General features: G+C 41.9%; 1 protein-coding gene and 1 long non-coding RNA gene across 5 annotated transcripts in view; one reads left to right on the forward strand and one right to left on the reverse strand.

Moving 5' to 3' along the window:
- Nucleotides 1–21,734, forward strand: part of DPYD (dihydropyrimidine dehydrogenase) — a 558,093-nt gene that overhangs the window by 337,876 nt on the left and 198,483 nt on the right. The gene's annotated exons all lie outside the window — the stretch shown is intronic.
- On the reverse strand, nucleotides 6,451–21,150 carry LOC122466860. The gene is made up of 3 exons (XR_006292761.1): nucleotides 20,904–21,150; nucleotides 9,064–9,309; nucleotides 6,451–8,390 (listed from the first exon to the last, which is right to left on the reverse strand). It is a non-coding gene; the product is annotated as an uncharacterized LOC122466860 (long non-coding RNA).

Genomic DNA, 21,734 nt, shown 5'->3' on the forward strand with positions numbered 1-21,734 from the left:
TTGCTGGCACACCTGATATTGACATTGGTGGTTTTACTTCTGATTGTCATTAGTGGAAGAGCAAAATGAAGTCCCATATTTTTAAATACCTGAAGCACTGCTTATGTTAAAATAACTATAGCTAAAGTAAAGTATTGTGTTAGTTCATTCTAAACAACACTTCCCACCAATCTTCAATTCTGATTTGCAACTTTCATTATATTTTATCAAAATATTAATATAATGTGGTCATGGATTCTGGAGTCTATCACACAGTCAATGTGTGTGGGATTTGCAGGTGTAAATATGTATATCCCTTACCCCAGGTTCACAGCACTCATCCAAAATACTATAGTCATATCAAAATACAATTTATAATCCATAGAAGAAGGAAAAAAACAATCTTAATGTTGCTTTAGCATTTTGATTGTGTTTAATTACACTATCACGTAAAATTTCTCAGATGATACAATATAAGGACATACAACTTTGGAGTCATATGTGTAACACCTTCTCATTTTTGTTCCACTTATATCCATATTACTTATACTGACATCATTGTGTTATGCCCCAGTACATATCTATTGTCTGACTTTTTATATCACAAAGTTAATCTAACTACAAAGTACAGTCTTGCAATTCAGAGTATAAATATAAATGTAAGTAAACATAAAACAGTAGGTACAAAACTAACTTAGCTACATATTTAGATACCATCTACCAGGAAATTTTCACTGTAACTCTATATTGTATACTTAATCTGTAGTAAATTGTGCAAGTACATTTTACTATGTATTTTTTGCTATAAATTACTGCCAATGCCTCTGTTTGTCTGGCTTCTGCTATAATTTAATGCACTATAAAGGTTTTACATGAAATTATCACACTAAAGCATGCAATAAGTAAAAAAAACATAACAATGTTTCCCCAGTTTTTTATTTCAGCAGGTGGCCTTCTAGTACTAAAAAATTCAAGCTGGTAAACAGTTCAATAAATGGACAAGCTACATATTGATTTTTTCTCTAGTTATGTAATATTATTCACTTCTTTTTGTCCAGAACTCTGTTGTACAGGTGCTTGAGAGTGCTAGAAACATGGTGGTGGTTGTGTATTGGAATGTGCAGAGTAGGGAAGGCTGTCACAGCAGTCAATAAGATCTGAGAGGTGTTGACTAATTGCCTGCTAATTACACAGTAAATTGTCTAATTAAGCTGATGGTTAATTAGGGTACGCTTGCACAGCAGTCTTGTGGAATTTTTGTCTGATGTCTGGGAAGCAGCTTGTGTAATTGGCAAACTGGTAAGGACTGGCAGAGAACATGACTAGAAAGCACACTGCCAGTAGATGACAGAATAAGGATGCATTTGAACAAGGGTTGTCAACGAGAGTTGTCATGTGAACACTGAGGGTTTTGTTAGCCTTCTACAGCTATATGGCAGTGGGCAAATTAAGAAATGTATCTAAAAACTCTGGAAGCTCTAAATAAAATAAGGCTTTTTTACTTCTAAGAAATATTAGTGGTTTGCTGTTTTCATGTTTTATCCAGTATATAAGTTTATGTATAACAATGTACAGTGTGCACGTTTATTGGACTTCCTTAAAACAATGTTAGTTAAGAATCAAAATAGATGCAAAAATATACCGCAGTTACTTACGCAAGGTTATTCACATTCTGTGCAATGTATTATAATAAAATGTTGTGGAGGGCCAACCATTAGAGTAAAACTAAATCATTTAAATAGACATTTGAACATTGGTATTGCATTGTTAGAATAAGAACATATCTTACTACTGTTTTTTACAAAATGATATGATTTTCAAGCTCATCGCTCATGCGTATGAGCTATGCATAAATATAGTATGGTTACTGAAACAGTCCATATTCCACCCTAACAGCCTTCTGTTGAGATTTTAGTATTATGGTTAGACAATATTCTTTATTTTAGAAAAAAACTACTTTTCAAAATTCTAGTTAAAGTGCTATGGCAAACCTGCCTGATTTTGTTTATGCAGTGCTTTATTTGGCCTGATCCAAAGCCCATGGAAATCAATAGGTAACTTCTTGAGAGCTGAAATGTACATGCTGAGTTGAAGCCCCCAATTCAGCAAATCATTTAAGCCTGTGTTTTACTTTAAGCCTGTGAGTCCCAATAAAATAAATGGGCGTACTGACATACTTAAAGTTAAGCACATGCTTAAGTGCTTTGCTATATCAGCGCCTTGGCATCATGCAAGATTGAGCCCTAATGCAGATTTAATTTACTCTTATGTATTAGCAAAAAATAAACAAACAAAACCCTTCATAGGCGTCATGGGACTAAATGCAGAAAATCCAAACATTCTAAATTAAATTTTTAAAAGATATATAATTTCTTCAGAATAATTATTTGTATTTAGTAAAATTTAGCATGCCTAGTAATCATTTCATAGTCACAGCTATGGAATATGATCTTGAAGGTCCTCATCTATTCATTTTTGCATATACACAGTATATAATAATTCATACGAATAATTCCCCTTTCTGGAAGAGTGGAGTGGTTTATCTTCACTATGTATCATAGAGTAATAGAACAAATTCAGAAATTAACATGGCTGGTGAGACTATTGAATTTTTTTCAGTCAAAACCATGAGTTATATGTTACCTATCACCTGGCAAAAAAGGTAATAATCAGGTAATAAAGTGTAATAATCAGGCTGGAGAAGACCCTAACATTTTTATTGTAAGGGATTGTGTCATTGGAAATCCTTCCTTTCTGTGACTGTTACTTCTCTCTCCCTGAATATGCGCAACTAGTGCTGTGGCTCTGTATTGCAAGCTTCCCTTGCAAAACTGTGGAATACTGTATAATTTTTTCCTTGAAAAAATATTTGAGCAAACTCATAGAATAATGGCAGAATTCCCATGGACCTATCCATCCATCCTCAGGGCTCTACACAGCTAATTCATGAGGTCAGCAACTCATTTCCTTTGAGGAGATGACACATGTAGTTTTCCTCTTTTGTCAATTTTTGCACAGTAGAGGATGATACTTGAATTAGATTGTCTGATTCTTTGCATAAAATCAGAGAGAGGGTCAATTCTTTGATAAATCCGAAGGGTCCTGATAAGGGCACACCAGCAGGCAATAAAAGTTGATAACTCCTTTAAATCAAAAATCCTTTAAAAATATTATATATTTTATTTCTTCTCAAAATTGTGAACTGTATATTTTAAACAATCCTTAGTGTAGCGCATGATGAGGACTGGTTTCAAGACATGGTTCACTGGCAAATACAAAATATAAATTTAATTCTGGGCTGAACTGAAAATTATATTTTTGAATGTTTGTCAAATTATTATTTTGGATTGAACAAAACATTTCATTTGAGACAAACAAACAAAATGTTTCATTTCAACTTAGAGCAATTATTTTTATATTTTTTTTTTTTTAAAAAAAAAGGAAATTTCCAAACAAAAAGTTGTTTCAAATTGAAAAATCAAAATATTTTGTTTTGAAAATGTCAAAACAAGCACTTTCATTTTGGGGGAATTTTTTGTAAGTTTTGTTTTCTTCCAACCAAAACAATTAAGCAAAATCAACATGAATTCATGACATTTTTCAGTGTATTTGAATATGAATCCCCCTGCCGCCAAAAATCTTCACTCAGTTCTACTGTTTTCTTTTCTGTGTGAGAAGCCCTTCACCTTGGATGGTTTGTTAATAGTGGTAAGTCAAATTTTATCCCATCCCCAATTTCAAAAGCATTTTTTCTTAATTTTTCACAGGAAGTGTTCCTTCATGTGTATAAGAAACTTTTTTTTAAATCTTTGATAGTAGAATGCCAGAGCTCACTCTGCCAGTTTGCCATCAGACTACAGAAGCTGAAAGCACACATTGCAATCATCGTATTTACTTTCATTTTCTCTAGCGTGGCACCAAATGGAGGTGTTGCTCATGCATTTCACTTTCTGAAGACAGAATAAGTGTTAAGAGGATAATTGTTCCTTTTTTGCATCTTTCAAAAGGAGCGTTTGGCATATTCTAGAATGAACCATGATTTAATAATTCATGGGAAGGCTGAAAAAGATGAAGCTGGTAATTCATGTAATATAGTTAATATATTATTTTTCAGTCTAAGGAACAAAACCCAACTGCAACATCAGTGTCTTTGAATAACAACAAAAAGTTATTTTGTAACTGAATTGCTGCTTCCACAAAGTGTGCAGTAACTCCTAATTTCTCTAGAAACCATTGCTAAAATTATTCATAGTTTTACAAGCAGTTATTAAGTGCTCATCATTATATCGTTTATGCACTTAAATTGTTTAGATTGAAAGCAAAAAATTTCCCAAGTACCAATTAACAAATTTTCCCCCAGTGCAAAGTGCCTCACCTGTCTCCTTTCTTAACTATACCTCATCTTTAAATAGCATAGACAGAGAAACTCATGTCAGCAAACTGGCGTTCTCAGATGTGTATTGGGTAACTGCTTCTTTTCTTTGGGTGTGCCCTGCTGTGGGGTTCCATCTTGTCACCCCTCTTAAGGGATGTATCTGGGAATTAGAAGGAATAAGTAAAGAGACATGGTTTGAAATGTGTTCAATGTGCCAAAACTCATCTTCATACCTCTCAGCTGATTCAGCTGGAACAGTCCTTGCATTATTCAATGTTTGGGGAAGACACGGGCATAGAAGACAGCAAGCTGGGTGAAATGCCAATCCAAACATGACAGAGGTGATGCTGGTTAGTTGAGAGAAATGTCTAGAGGGTATGTCACAAGAAAGATCAGCCCCTTTGACTGAGGGTGTGTGTCAACCAGTTGTGAATGAGGTTCACAATCTAGGGATGTAATTAGACTCCCCGCTGCTATTAGAAGATCAGGCAGCAGCCTCAGCTAGGATGGCTTTTTCAGCTTCTCACAGCCAGAAGACTGCATCTATTTCTTTTGGATGTGGACCTGACAACAGTCATCTATACATTTGTTATTTCAAGATTAGACTACTAATGGGAGTGACTTCTTAAATCTATCCAGGAATTGCAGCTGGTGCAGAATCTGCTGGCCTACTTGTTAAGCAGTGTATCAGTTTGTGAGCATATTGAAGCAGTGTTCTCTGATCTGCACTGGCCTCCTACTGGTTTCCAGATTGATTTTGTGGTTTTATTTTAGTTTTACCTAGAAAGCCCTAAATAGCCTGCTTATCTAAGAGACCATCTTTCTCCTTGCCGCCACAGTTGTGGTCAGTGGATGCACAGTGCTAAAGTCCCGCTGGTGCAAAAGAGAGGGGAGCTGCTGGAGGGAATTTACCAGATGGCCCCACACCTTCAGAGTTCTTATTCCTTCACTTTGATCCGTAACAACCTGAGTATGTTAACCTTCAGAACACGCTGCAAGGTTCCTCTTTTTTCCTTAGTTCTCATGGAGTTTGGAAAAGGGTGATGCTGGAATTCTGGTGGGGGTTTTCTTGATGGGAATTATTATTATATTTAGTTGCTGCGAGGGATAGTGCTTTTGGTAGGTCAATTGATGACTCTATTATGTATGAATTTTACTTTTAAGAGTTTGTCATGGGTGCCCAGAATCTGAAATGGGCATTCTTGTATGCAGTTGATACAAATCTCAATAAAAAAATTCTCTTCTCTGATTCTCTTGGCATATTTTAACTGTGATGAACTGTTCTACATTCATAGATCTCTCACTGATGTCCACAGAATATTGGAGTCCACATCTGAATTTTGTACGTGCATTTCATAAAGGACATAAATATTACATTACTTATTCCCGGGGAAAAAATGTCATGTATCTGGAGCTAAGATTAAACAAATCTATTAATTATTTCAACCAAAATATCTTTTAGAATTTTATTGATTTCTCAGGAAAAACAAGGACTGAAATAATTTAGTCTAACCCAAGTTATCGGTCTGAACATAGAGATAACTGAGTAGAATTTAATGGAGGTCACACTAGGTGATCTAGATTGTCTCATGATCCCTTCTGGCCATAAATTCCATGAAGTTGTAAAGCAACTATAACCTGCAATTCTCCTTTGAGAGATGTCCCTGTAGGTGCTCCACTTTAGGTTAAGGTGCATCCCAGCACCTTTGATCGGAGATTTCTACAGCAGTACCCCTATGGGCCGTGCATGCGCTGTGCCTGCCTCTCAAGCTGTCAGTGTTAGAATAGCACGTGCACAGCCCGGGCTTCTCAGTTCCTTCTCTACCGCCCCTGGCTAGAGACGGAGTTCAGCAGTGCTCTTTGAGATTAGCGAGTTAGTTTGTTTCTCATTTTATTTAGATAGTGTTTCGTCATTAGAGGTATCATTTAGGCAAGATATATTAGGTGTTACATTTATTTCTCAAAAAAAGAAAAAAAACACCTCAGCGGTTACGGACATGCCTGGCTTCCCAGGCTTCAAGAGATGCACCTCCTGTAAGGATGCCATCCCCATCTCGTATGGTCACACGCAGTGTGTGTTTGGGAGAGTCTCATGTACCCAAAAAATGCACCGACGATGCCAAACTGAAAGCATGGACCCCCAAAGACAGGGAGCTCAGACTTACAATGCTCCTCCAGGAAAACTCTCTCAGACCTGCATCTGACCCTGGCCAGCAAACCTCTGTGACACTCTCCAGAGGCAAAGCCAAAGCAAAAAAAGGCCAGCTTCCTCCCCACTCAGGGACCGCTCCTCGGGGAATAAGTTAAAACCGGCTCTCCTGTTTCCGGTAACTGCCGCTCCGCGGCTCAGTACCTTTAACTCGGCAGGCACCTCAGGACTGACCGTGAGTCGGCTGTCCCACTACCTGGTGCCGAGGCGCAGGGCTTTCAGTTGCCCACCTCTTTCTGCTCTCCTTCGGCCACCTCTGTCACTATGGTGTCAATTGTTGCTATGGTGCCGAGAACACAGGCAGTGGCCGTGGCACCGTCCTTTGATCATGCGGAATCGCTTTTGCAGCCGACGCTCTCGGAACCGAGCCTCCTGAGGTCTCCAGCCTCCCTTACAGTACCTATCTCAGGGGCACCTACTCCTCTGAGGCAGCATGCACCCCCGGGACACCCTTCAGTGCATCAGCAGATGCCCCAGCAGACTCTGCCTCCGCCATCTACACCGGCACAAGCTCCTGGTCAGTCAGCTCCACCTCAGTTTTTACAGCCAGAAAAATTAAGGGTGTCCCACTCCCCTGAGTCTCCTCGGCACTAGTGTATCACCGAGACCTTCAGCACCTTCAATACTCTCCTACTACATCAAGCCTCTCCAATGAGGATGAGGAGGAGGAAGAAGAATATGATGAACAGATGTTTTCCTCTCGAGTATTCTTCCCAGGTTCATTACCTGCAACTGGGAGATGCATTAAAGCACATTCTCCATATCCTCATGGCTATCCTCACTAGTATAGCAATCCCTGGATGGGACCACCTATGCCCGCCCACCTGGGCAATCGCCACACTGGGGTCCATGGGCCTACACCACAACACACTCCGCGGGCTGCCAGGAGGAAAGTTGTCAGACCCTCCCCACTGCCAGCTTACACTGAAACCCAGATAAGACCTGAAGTGGCCGCCACCCCTACAGAGGACACTACCCCGCACACCTCCTCTACAGTGATACTACCACAAGATGCCATGGTACCCCCACCACCTCCCACTATTGATGAGCTCACTCATTTTCAAGAGTTGTTTAAAAGAGTAGTGGAGGAGCTGAAGATTACCCTGAAGGAGACACCTGAAACACACCATGAGCTTACCGACATCTTGCAAGCTACAATCTCCTCCAAAATAGCCCTACCAATCAATGGGGCCATTATGGAACCTGCTAAAACTATTTGGCAGACCCCAGCCACAATAACGCCCACTAGCAAGAGACTGGATCGCAAATATTTTGTCCCATCTAAGGGTTCTGAGTTTCTATTTATGCACCCCTCACCTAATTCGCTAGTGGTCAACATGGCCAACCAGAAAAATAAATACCAACACTTCCAATCCACCCCATCTGACAAAGATAACAAGAGACTGGACTCCTTCGGCCGCTAAGTGTATTATTCTTCCACTTTGCAATTTAAAGTAGCAAACTATGCGGCGCTCTTAGCAAAATATGACCACAAAAATTATGCTAAAGTAATGCAATTTGTTGATGATGTGTCAGAGGGTAAACAACAACAGTTTAAAGCAGTGTTATCCGAGGGCCAACTGATCTCCTGGACAGCTCTTCAAGCTGCCCTCGATGTTGCGGACGCAGTTGTCAGATCCACAGCCACAGCCGTCATCATGCGGTGGGCCTCAGGGTTTGCTTCTTCCTCCTTTCAAAAGGAGATACAGAATACTGTCAAAGATCTCCCCTTTGATGGAGATAAGCTCTTCACCTCTACAACCAATGAGATCCTTCACTCCATGAAGGACTCACATGCCACACTCCAATCCTTAGGCATCCAAACACCTGCCTCAAAGAAAAGACAATATAGATATCAGCCATGCCAACAACCGCGTTACCATACCTTTGCGCAATATCCACCTTTAAGACAATATGATATACAACAACAACGACATAAACCCAGGAACCAATGACATCACCCTGCGCAAACAATGGCGACCCACCCTCCTAACCCAAATTTGAAGGCTTGGTCGAGGATATAGAAAACCTCGCACCCTCTCCAGCACCAACTCCCACCAACCATTTCTTTGGACACAGTTTGTGTCCATTCCTGGCCAACTAGAAAACCATCACTATGGACAAATGGATCCTGGAAATTATCAGATCAGGTTATGCCATCCCCTTCCTCTCCTTACCTCCCAGCCTCCCATCCCGTCCCTCTTCAGGGACCCCTCTCATGAATAATTGCTCCGTCAGGAGGTACAACACCTCATACATCTCGGAGCAATAGAGGAGGTACCCCCTCAACACAGAGGGAAAGGGTTTTACTCCCACTATTTCTTGACGGAAAAGAAAAACAGTGGTTGATGTCCTATCTTGATCTTCAACATTCATACAAGTTTGTCAAGAAACAGAAATTCCGGATGGTTACTCTCCCAATGATAATTCTGACGCTGGAGCAAGGAGATTGGTTTTCAACCCTCGACCTCCAAGACACATATTTCATGTCACTACCCACCCTGACCATCGATGTTTCCCCAGGTTTGCCGTGAGAACACAGCACTACCAATACAGAGTCCTCCCATTTGGCCTCTCCACTGCACCACGTGTCTTCTCAAAGGTGCTAGGAGTTGTAATAGCACATCTCAGAAAAAAAGGAGTCCTCATATTTCTTTATCTGGACGATTGTCTTCTCAAGTCCCCCACTCAGTTAGAAGTGAACCACGCAACTCTTGCAACCCTTCACTGCTTCTGCACCGTGGGCCTGCAAATAAACAAAAACAAATCTACCTTACAACCTATCCAACAAATCAACTTCATTGGCGCCCACCTCGGTTCCACCACTGGTCTTGCATCCCTTCCCCAGGACAGATTCCACACAATTGGCACCCTTATTACCCAGATATGTGCCAGCCCACAGACTACAGACCAAGACTCCCTGCAGCTCTTAGGACACATGGCTGCTTGCACATTTGTGGTCACAAATGCTTGCCTGTACAAGTGATGCCTTCAGGGTTGGTTAGCCATGGTATACAAACCAAACACACACAGGCTAAACAAGTTATTAACTATGCCCCAGAAAGTCAAGGACTCACTTCTGTGGTGGATCTCTCCCATCAACCTCTGTACCGGGATTCCCTTCTGACAAGATCCCCCTTCAATTACCATCACTACAGATGCATCCCTCACAGGATGGGGAGCACACATGGGCCACCTCACAACTCAGGGCCTCTGGGCTGCTTCAGAAACCAGGACTTCACATAAATTTACTAGAACTCAGAGCCGTACGTAATGCCTGCCTCCATTGCCTTCCCATCATCCGAAACTGCTGAATTCGAATCATGACCGACAAGACTGCATGCATGTTTTATGTCAACAGACAGGGCAGAGCCCGGTCCCACTCCCTCTGCACAGAGGCGGTAAAACTTTGGAATTGGTGCCTTCAACACAATATCCATATCTCTGCCACATACCTGCCAGGTTCTCAGAATACCACCGCAAGACGAGCTCAGCTGATTGTTCCCCATACAGCATGGGTGGGAGCTCCATAACACTATTCTTTCCAACATTTTCCAGACCTGGGTTTACCCCCAACAGGATCTATTTGCCACACCAACAAACAAAAAATGCCCGACATTCTGCTCCAGAGCAGGCCTGGGGAAACACTCACGGGGAGACGCCTTTATGCTCCCATGGACCAAATCTCTCATGTATGCATTCCCATCAATGCCTCTGTTGAACAGAGTAATTCAGAAGATATGAACGGACAGAGCCAACATCATTCTCATAGCCCAAGCATGGCCCAGACAACCATGGTACCCCTTTCTCATGCGCATGTCAGTCAAGCCGCCTATTCCCTTTCCCCCACTCAGCAACCTCCCATCACAACACTGGGGACAACTCTTTCACCCCTACATAAGTCTCCACCTGAGGGCCTGGCTAATTAATGGTTCTCTAATGAGGCATTAACATGTTCAGACCAAATGCGCACTGTCCTTCTACACAGCAGAACACACAACACGCTCACTACCTACTTGCATAAATGGAAACGGTTCACATCTTGGTGCGCTGACAAACAGACTTCTCCAGTTTCACTCCCACTGATACTGGATTACTTGTTACACCTTAAAACATCTGACCTCTCCATGAGCTCACTCAAGGTCCACCTCACGGCAATCACCGCCTTGCACCATGAGATTCACAACGTTACAGTCTTTGCCCATCCAATCACCAAAAGGTTCCTGAAGGGTATCCAGACGTTATACCCAGACATGAAACCGCCTGCTGCACCTTGGGACCTACACCTAGTCCTCAAAGCCCTGATGGATAAACCCTTTGAACCAATGGCTACCTGCTCCCTTCTCCACCTATCCATGAAGACCGCCTTCCTCATACCAATCATGTCTTCCAGGCGAGTAGGAGAAATGGGGGTGCTTATGGCAGACCCTCCATATACCACGTTCTTCCGCGATAAGGTCACTCTCCACACGCATCCAAAGTTCCTACCTAAGCTAAACTTTTCCTTTCACCTCAATGAGCCTATGCACCTCCCAACATTTTCCCCCAAACCTCATGCTAACGCCTTTGAAACAGCAATGCACACTCTTGATGTTCGCAGAGCATTATCCTTTTACCTGGATAGAACAAAAACGTTTAGAAAACCCCCCAGACTTTTTGTCTCTACTACTCAAGGCTCACCGGGAAACACTATCTCTACACCTAGACTTTCCAAATGGATTGCTGACTGCATACGCCTTTGTTACCAACTGAGGCAAATACACCCTCCTACATCAATTAGGACACACACTCTACAAGAGCTGTCTCCACCTCCACAGCCTTTCTCCGTAATGTCCCACTGTCTGACAAATGCAAGGCATCGAACCTTACCTTCGCCAATCACTACACTCTCATCCACACTGCAGCGTCTGACACCAGGTTGGGTAGAGCTGTCTTATCAACAGCCTTCTTGCCTCATCCAAAGTCCCAACCATCCTAAGGGATACTGCTTTTCAGTCACCTGAAGTGGAGTACCCACAGGGACATCTCTCAAAGAAGAAGAGGAGGTTACTTACCCTGTGCAGTAACTGACGTTCTTCGAGAAGAGTGTCCCTGTGGGTGCTCCACTACCTGCCCTCCTCCCCTCTACTTTGGGATTCGTAACGCACTCAGTTGTAGAGAAACAATTTAGGAGCCCGGGCTGTGCACGCGCTATTCTAACACTGACAGCTCGAGAGGTAGGCACAGCACGTGCGCAGCCCATAGGGGTACTGCTATAGAAATCTCCGATCAAAGGCACTGGGACACACCTTGACCTGAAGTGGAGCACCCACAGGGACACTCATCTCGAAGAATGTCAGTTACTGCACAGGGTGACTAACCTCCTCATTCCAAGTAAAACTTAACTTTAAAAATCCATAAACAATTAAAATCATGCAAATACAAAGCTATGTTTACACAAGGAACCTTAATTCTGCCCTTGTAACATCAATTAGTTTTCATTCAATTTTATAACTGTTTTCCTAGTCACAATTTTTCAATACAGAAAGTGATGCTCTGTCATCATGGTAAAATTTGTTCTTTCTATAGAGGTGTCGTGATCTCTGCCAAGGAGATTTGTGTATATACTCCAGCTCTGTGTCTTATGACTTGTACATGGCGTCTTTGGGACCAGAGGTAATGATTTCCCCTCAATATGTTGTTTGTCCATTCACAAATTGTTAAAAATATATCTTTTTCATGGGCTATGTCTGGCTATGATGAAGGCTGGAGTCTACGCAACCACTCTGATTTGAGAATATGATATTCGATAGAGCTGGTCAGGAATCCTTTGGCAGAACATTTTTTCACTGGGAAATGCTGATTTGTCAAAACCAAAAGTGTTGGCGGGAAAGGGCTGGTTTTGATCAATTTCCCATTTCAGTATCTTTTCAAAGAAAATTTTCAAAATAGTTGTTCTGAAATTTTCTAAATGAAAAGTTCTGGTTTTTTTCCTAGTTTGAAGCAGTTTGTCGTTTTGAGATTTAAATTAATTATTGGTTGTGGTCAGTGGGTAGATTAATTTTTGTGAAGGTTGGATGAGGTTATCAACAGAGTTTATGAATGTTCATGATGGCAGTGCTAAAGGAAAATGTTAAGTTGTTTAGCTGACCATAGCTGGTTATCTGTATACTGTTAAATGTGTCATGAGTTCTCCAAAATGAACTTTGGAATTTCCAGGCTAACCCTTGAATATATTGATAACATAGCTTTCTCTTGGAGATATTTTTGGTTGAGAAAGTAATAGATTATTTCTCTAATCCAACTAACAAAGTTTGTCCCTTGGAATTTCCTTAGGTGTCTAATAATATTGAAGAATTGCCTGATAGCAGCAGTCACTTTTCAGGCTGTGCACAGACTATATCTGACCTTGCAATCCATACATGGGATGGACCTCCTTTATTATCAGACAGTCTCCACAAGTGGCTTTGCTTCCTCCTATTCTAGACCCCTTATCCTCAATGAGGCTCTCTCAGTTCTTCCTGGTCTGGACATACCTGCTTCATTTACCAACTCAATCTGATTTTTGCTTATAATTTCTTCCATAGTGGCCATACACATCTCGGTCATGCAGATTTCATATAATGTGTATGGGGTCACACACACTTTTCAAAGCAACCATCATAGGTCATGTGTATTTATGCAGCATGCTTTGGATTGCTGGGTATTTATAATACATACTTTCAACTGCTTCATGTGCATAACACATGCAGACTTTACTATACACGGGAAAAGTGCTCACAGTGGTCTAGCCAATGTTTTCAGATGTTAACATTAGAGATAATGCATAAACAATGCAACTTAATAATATGACTTCAAATGTATTACATTCAGTATTCATATTTACTATTAAATGTCTTTATATATTTAACTGGTCATACACCAAAATATCAAGTACAACAAACTGCATTTTTTAGAAGTGCTAAAATGAAAGTTGTTGATTTTAAGATGTTTTGTCCTAGATGGGTGATTGGGGGGATGGGAAGAGACCAAATCAGTATTTTTAGCCACTCCATGCTTGCATTCATGCATCGCTTCTGTCTGGAGCTTTCCCCTTTAGTGCCATTAGCATTTTCATTTCGAAAAATGACAGTCTGCAGTGGAAGCAGTAAAAATGTTCAACCTGTGGTTTAAATTATTGATTTTTTTGAATATTGAAGCTGTATTTCAAATGGATTGTGCAAGAGTTACTCTGGTTGGGGGATTTCAGAGGTAATTTGACATACAAATGCCTGTGTATTTCAAAGACATTTCAGTCTTTTGAGTTTCTTCAGATGATCAGATGATAAAATATTTTATTGTCTTCTGAATCACACAAGCAATAGCTACAGGTGCTGCTTGAGCTTAGCACATAGACTAGCATATAAAACTCCTGGTGATTTATTATGTGAACTCAATGTCCAATCAACTAACAAAAAGAAAGCTCATTTATTTTTAATGTGGTAACTTATCTTCGCTTAAAAAAGAAAGTGAGTCTCGATATGCTAGAATTGATGATTTAAAACAGAAAAATGCTCTTTTATCCAAATAGTTGGTTAAATATTTAAATTGATATCTAATGAGGAGAAGATGAGTTTATGGTATAGATTCTGGTGGTGGTGGTTTTTTTGGTTTTTTTTTTTTTTTTTTAATGCAGATGTGCATGGTATACTCACAAACGATTTGTGTTATATTAACATGGAGAAGAATGACAGCAGAGAGATATAAAAGTCCTTTTTTTAAGTGTCTCAAACAGTCAGCACTTGCATTTGTATAGGAAATATTTTGACAAGGAGCAAGATTACTGATAGTGTGTGTACTGTGAAGGTAGTTTGCTATTCTCAGCATGCTTCTACCTCTGGGGAAAAAAGCTACTTTAAAAAAAGTATATTACTTCACAAGGGGTCTGATCTTGCAATCATTCCATGTATGAAGTGCATATGGAAGTTAAGGGGAGTTTTCAATATGGATTGATTGCAGGACTGGGACCAATCTTTGTGACCCAAATTATCACAAGGTAACAGGATGACACACGTTTAAAATAAAAAGTGAGTTTTTTTCTTCTCAAAGGTGGTAGTGGGTTGTGTAAGTGCAGTACAAAAAGTGGTTATTATACTAAAGGAATTTCCAAACAAGTTCTGAAATTAGGAATCTCATTTTCAGCATATATGTACTTTGAATACACAAAGATGGTTCATAGAAGGATGTGACCTAAAGCTGTCCATTAAACACCTGACTGGCTTACAGACCCAGTGATAACTCCAGAGGTTCCATGATTGCTGGCTACAGAATTTGGCAAGTGTTGTTCTTGGGACAAATATACTTCACCACTTGGCACAACAGTCCGCAAAAATCATTTTTAGTTTAAAGTAAACTATGACTCAAATGGCAGTGTAAGCCCTCGTGTGGCTCAGGGAAATGCAGCTGAGGCAGGTAGAGATTGGCTGCATCTGGCAGCTAAATTTATTGCTCCTTCAAAAAAGGAGAAGAATGCAATCTCTTTTGTGTGCTCTTGACCACAATAAATGTAGATGGGACAGGAACTAGACCTTGCCCCCAAGGTAGCAGACCAAGTGTGCTGGGAACCACACTTTTGTCAGCCAGGTTATATTCGCTTCCTTGACCAGTGCTCTATGGAGAGCTATGCTTGAAATCTTGCTCTCCTGCTTATGCCCTGAGGATCAAAGATGGCCTCAGTGTTTTCAAAATCGTGGTGACATCATAGTCTCAGAATAATTCAATTTTCAGTAAATTTATTATATAGGTAGATATTTTAAAAGCCTACATAGGAGTAAAAGATATGTTTTGTTTGTATAACTCTCAACTAAGCTTTTAAAATTAGTCTCATGGAATATAAGCCATATATGCAGTAAAGCAACTAAAGAAATGTTCACTAAAATGCTAACGATATGTGGAAAACCTTAGCAAGAGCACATTCCAAATGTTTCTTTATAAAGAACTGAACACTGAGCTGGGCAGCATCTTTTTCCCCAAATACATAATGGTCCAAATTCCCTGCACATTGAAAGCCCTTCGTGCTGGACTGAAACAAAAGAGCTGTAAACCTGGCTGATCTGGAGATTCTGCAGGCATGGGGTTAGTGAAATCTTGGCCCCATTAAAATCAATGGGAGTTTTACCATTGACTACAATAGAGCCAGGATTTCATCTGGGGAATTCTCTGCTGATGTAGCTGTTTCCTGTACCATTGGTGCCGGCCACCCTTCCCGCAGCCCCCATTGGCCTGGAGCAGCGAACCGTGGCCAGTGGGAGCCACGATCGGCCAAACCTGTGGACGCAGTAGGTAAACAAACCTGCCCGGCCCACTAGGCGCTTTCCCTGAACAAGCGGCATCCCAAGTTTTAAAACACTGGTATAGAGGAGTGCATTGGGGGTGGGACCTGAGTGGCCCTTGATGGGTTACCAGCAGCTCAGGGCAACAGCCAGTTGGCATAGTCTACAAAAGTCTTAAGAATACCCTAAGATACCCTGGGGGCTGAGCTAGAAGAAAACCGTCTGGGATTAGGATCAGGGAACCCTAGCACCTCCTTTGTGACCAGTGGATGTTAGATGAAGCTGAGAATCTGGGCTCACATTTTGCATGGAAATTCCTGTGTTTATATATTCCAGTATCTTTTAACACCTATGAATATAGATTCCCATCTCATACTTGCATTAAAAATGTGTAAACAAGGTTGATTTATGTACTAATAGCCAAATCTGGGGAACCATTTTCAGCCCAGCACACAGGGTATATATGCACTGAGACTGAGAAGAGAAATCTTGGACCCCAGACTGCAGAGCCCTCCTGGGTCATAGAATCATAGAATATCAGGGTTGGAAGGGACCTCAGGAGGTCATCTAGTCCAATCCCCTACTCGAAGCAGGACCAATCCATAACTAAATCATCCCAGTGGGGGCTTTGTCAAGCCTGACCTAAAGTTCCTTAGGCACCGGGAGAGAGGAGGGGAGCTGGCTAACCAGGCGCCACCCTGCCCTGGTGAACCCATCCACCCCCAGCCATCTTCCACAGAGCTGGACTCTAAGCAGCGGGTGGTACACACATCCTGTGCGGCCACCATACACCCTTTCCCTGCTTTGTGCGGCAGAGCTGCACTGGTTCCACTGCCTTGTGCGCCTCTAGCCGTAAAGGTGAGGGCTGATTTTGCCCCCCATAATCCTCTTTCCAAGCCAATGAGTGATTAAGAGTCCATGTTACAGTTATTAGGAGAACAACGATTACAGTTAGAAGATTCATTTATTTCAGAGTGTGTGAAATATGGTTTAAAAGCTTTTACAAATTGCTTCATAGAAGAATTACTATAAAAGAGTCTTCATCTTTCACTCACATAAACTGTGTCTTAATTTTATCTCTTCTGGTAACTAATTATTGACTTATGTTAGATTAGATCTATTGTGATTGTTATGTCAACTGTTTTCATTTTTACATCATTATTAAAACAAAATAAAAACAGGCCATTTTGTGGGCAGTACGGGTTTTTGACTGTGCATATTGCAATAGCCAATACATAAAGAAAAACATTGCTTTATTTAATGGACTTTTAAGTAGATGAGGCCTCTAGCCAAGATCAAAATCTATAATAAAGATCCTCTGTAACAGCAAGTATTGAATTAAAATGGTTTGAATCTCTTACAGAATGTAGAAGTGCTGGATTAGGATCAAGAATCAAATTAGCTGGGATTGACATTTTCATGGTTTATATTTTCCACAATTATGTTAACTATGCAGCACTGTAGGTAATCAGATTCAAAGAACAGTATGGTAAATGGCCCAGTCTTGCAGTCCTTTCCCAGGCAAAACTCCCTTTGGCTTCAATAGGAATTTTGCCTAAGGAGAGAAGAAATGTGTTTAAAACAATTAAAGATAATTGAAAATCTTGTGATATCAAATTGGAAATTTAGTGAATAGCACTTACACTAACTTATCATGGGAACATAGAAAAATATTTCTTCTACTGTACCATGCCCTCCTACCTTCCCAAAAGTCAAATCAAGACCTCGTTCTCTGTAACTGGATCTGGTTAAGCACATACTGAAATTAAGCACATGCCAATTTAAGTTTATTCCCAACTGAATTTATATATTTTACACAGGTTTCTCACCCTAAATATGTAATGATGCTAATCTATGTTTATAGAATATAAACATTCTTAATCCTTGGTGGAAAGAGAAAATGTTGCAGGTAACTATGAAACATGCTTTGATAGTTGCAAGTCATCCCCAGCAGAAAATTTAAATATATGCTCAGAAGGTAATGCTGATTCTCTGTTTAATTGCTTCATCCAGCAATAAAAATATTGTGGATTATTCGCATATTTTAAAAAAATAATTGGTCATGTTTTAGAGTGTCTGTAAATCACCAACATTGATTCTTTATGTGCTAGGATTTTAACAAGGATTGTGCTTTTTTCCCCAAGATTTCTAATTTAGATTATTAAAGAAACAAAGTTTTGCTTCTCTTAAAATAGAAAGTATCCCACCACCCCAGAGTAATGGAATGGACTTGATTTACTAATAGCAATCTGGAGGAAAATATTTTAGTGATGGATCACAATTTACTAATGGGGTTTTACAAAACAGCCTCTAGGAACAGCTATAAAAACATTGATTATATGGCTTTCCTAAGAGAAAACAGTAATTAAAATTATGCCACAGATTGGATCAAGATGTGTTAATATTTAATTAGGCAATAAATGTGCCTGGTACAGGTGTCCAGAGTTGATGACAGGAGCTTTGCTAAAACATGAATTATTTTCTTAAATAAATAGTTGCCTCTTTGTTTTTTTTTTTTCTTTTAAAGTATAAATTTTGATGTTTAATTTACTGATATTATAGCTCTTCGGTTTGTTTTTTCCCCTAATTTCCACATCTGTATGTTGACCATTACATTTTGGATGTTTGGAATTTATCCTTTAAAGAACCCCATTTCTCATTGCTAATCAGTTACCATTCCAATTATCTGCTTGTCACCTTTAGAGAGCTAGCTGCTTCTCTGTCCCCTTTCTGGTCTATCAAGTGTTAGTCTTATCTTTAACTGTCTCCGGGTGGAATCTCATGACTATCCTAGCTTAGACCAGAGTCCTGCTCTGCCCTCTGTGTAGCAATTGCTTATCTCCCTCAAATCCAGCTGGGTTTCGGACACCTGTGTTTCATTCCTCCAGCAACCTATGGCCTGTGCTATTCACTAGGAGCCTTATTAAAATAAACCAATTGGAATAGAATATTAGAGAAAAAAGATCTTAAAATAACAAACATCCTCCACTCATAGTGAGTCTCATCTAATCTGACTCTTAACTACAAGCTACATTAGATAGGGTTTCCTTATAAATTACAGGAAAGGAACAGAACCAGCTTACATTCTGATTGAGACAAGGTGGGTGAGGTAATATTTTTTATTGGACCAACTTCTGTTGGTGAGAGAGAGAGGGAGAGAAGCTTTTGAGCCACATAGAGCTCTTCTTCAGGATCAACACGGCTACAGCTACACTGCATTACGTTCTGCCTAGTAAGCCCATATCCTCCTGTGACTCCCTCCCCAACTCCTCTGTCATCACAGCATGTTCTATTGTTCTTCCCCACTTGCCTGCAGGGCGGGCCATACGGGCCCCCGCCCAGGGTGGCCCGCCCAAGGGGATGCCATGCGCAGGGTTTGGATTCCCGCCTGACCTGCTGCCGAGGGCCAGCTGGGCTGACAGAGGCGGCAGGCAGGCAGGCGAGCAGCAGCGTGGGGGAGGGGGAGAGACCTGAGCTGCAGGGGGCAGTTGGACAACCAGCCGTCCAAGCCAGGTGACTCCTCCAGAGCAGGGGTGCCCCTCCGTCACCCTGCTCCACGTGTGCAGCCACCACTGTTCCTGCCCCCCGGCCTGTTCCGCCCTGGAGTCGCCCCTAACCTTGGGTGACCGGACAGCATGCCTGAAAAATCAGGACAGGGGTGGGGGTTAATAGGAGCCTATATAAGAAAAAGACTCAAAAAGCAGGACTGTCCCTATAAAACCTGGACATCTGGTCACCCTACCCTGGCCACTCTGGACTGGGAGCGTCGTCCTGTCTGCTCTGCTTGGGGCGGGGCCTGATGGCAGGGTGTCCTCCTCCCCCCACACCAGTGTATCCGATTTCCACTAAGTTGGGGTGATGGGACAGGGGGAATCTCTGTGCTGCTGCCTCTCTGGGTCCTGAGCTGCTGGCAGCTGCTTGTGTCTGAACAAGCCTAGTTCAAAGAGAAAAGGAGAACTTGTGGCACCTTAGAGACTAACCAATTTATTTGAGCATAAGCTTTTGTGAGCTACAGTTCGATGAAGTGAGCTGTAGCTCACAAAAGCTTATGCTCAAATAAATTGGTTAGTCTCTAAGGTGCCACAAGTACTCCTTTTCTTTTTGCAAATACAGACTAACACGGCTGTTACTCTGAAACAAGCCTAGTTCAGGCTCCTGACCATGTGTTCTTTCTTAAAGAGACAGCACTCTCATACACTCTCTCAGGCACACACACTCCTCTCAAGACACACAAACACACACACCTTCACACACTCCCCCAACATGCACACCAAGGCTCCCTGCATCCAGGTCACTTCCCCACCAGGGCTGTGTTGAGGCATCAGGAGTTGCTGCTCCTCTGCCTTCCCCTTACACAGGCAGCAGGAAAAGTGACCTGGATGCAGGAAGCCCTGACATTGCTCCTTGCGCCCCCCCCCCCCCCCCCACACACACACACACGCACACGCAGCCCCCTGCGGGGCGGAGGAGCAGCAATCCAGGGAGGAGTGAGCAGCTCTCAAGACTGATTCCCCATTCTGGCACTTGGAGTGCAAGTCGGGGCCAGCAAGGATTTTAAAAATTAATACTTACCACTCCAGGCTTGTATTGCACTCTCAAGGTTACAGCTTTTCTCTGAGCTTGCCTTCGTAAATATTGCCACCACCCAAATGCAAAAAAACCCTTGGACCCAGGTAGCCTCAAGCCCTTCCACCCCCCTGGGGGAAGAGCTGAGAAAGAAAAAACAAAGGAAATCAGCTGTTGCCACCAGCTAATTAAACAACATGTGCACAGACCTCTTAGGACACCAAAAATCCAATCCTTTTCTTCAAAGAGGTACATTTTATTAAAAACAAAAAAAAAGAAAATACATCTAGAACTTAGGCTTCTGCTAGATTTTAAAAGAACAATTCCAAAAATTAAGGAACCAAAATAGCTTTTTTGGGGGTTCAGTTTAAAGGTTACAAGCAAACAAAAGCATCTGGGGTTAGCACAGAGGAGCCCACAAGCCAATAAGAAATAAAAGAAATAACCCTAATCGTGTCTTTCTAAACATTTCTGATCTACTTACACATTTGGAGTTTCAGATCAGTAGGGTTGAGGTATGATTTGATGTTTTTTCATACCTGGTTTTAAAGCTGCTTACAGCATTCCTGCTCTGTGTCTCCGCTCTTTCCCGGAGAACCACAACATACAGACAAAGGGAAGGTTGTTTTTCCCCATTTTAAAAAGTTCTAGCCCTCCCATTGCCTTTTTTGGTCAGGTGCCCACTCCTTTTCCTTTACCTGGGGAACTTTGTTAACCCTTTAGAGGTAAAGCAAGCAGAGAACAGCCACCAAGAGGGACTTTATAGCTAAGTGACTGGCTGGGTGTCCATAAAAGGGAGCTATCCCCCCACACACACACTTCATTTATCACAGCAGCAATGCCAGCAGCTTTATGCATCCAGCTCAGGTTCCCCATGTGGGTGCAGGAGGGGGATGCAAAGGTTGCGGCAAAGGGGGGACTGTGGAGGAGTTAGGGGCTCAGGAGAGAGGTGCAGCAGATAGGAGTGAAGGGGGATAGTGCAGGGGTTAAGGGCACAAGAGGGGGCAGGTGTTGGAGTGAAGGGAGTATGCACAGTGCAGGGTTAGGGGGCAGGAGGGGCAGGGGTTGGTATGAAGGGGACACTGCAGGAGTTAGGGGCTCAGGAGGGAGGTGCAGGGGGTAGGAGTGAAGGGGATGCAGGCATTAGGACACTGGAGGAGAGTGCAGGGGTTGGGGTGAAGGGGGCACAATGCAGGAGTTAGGGGCTGAGGAGTGGGCAGGTGTTGGGGTGCAGAAGGAGGGCAGGGGTTGTGGTGATAGGGCATGTGCAGTGCAGGGGTTAGGGGCACAGGAGGGAGGTGCAGGGATTGGGGTG

The sequence above is a fragment of the Chelonia mydas genome, chromosome 8 (assembly GCF_015237465.2).
Source record: "Chelonia mydas isolate rCheMyd1 chromosome 8, rCheMyd1.pri.v2, whole genome shotgun sequence".
Taxonomy (NCBI): domain Eukaryota; kingdom Metazoa; phylum Chordata; order Testudines; family Cheloniidae; genus Chelonia; species Chelonia mydas.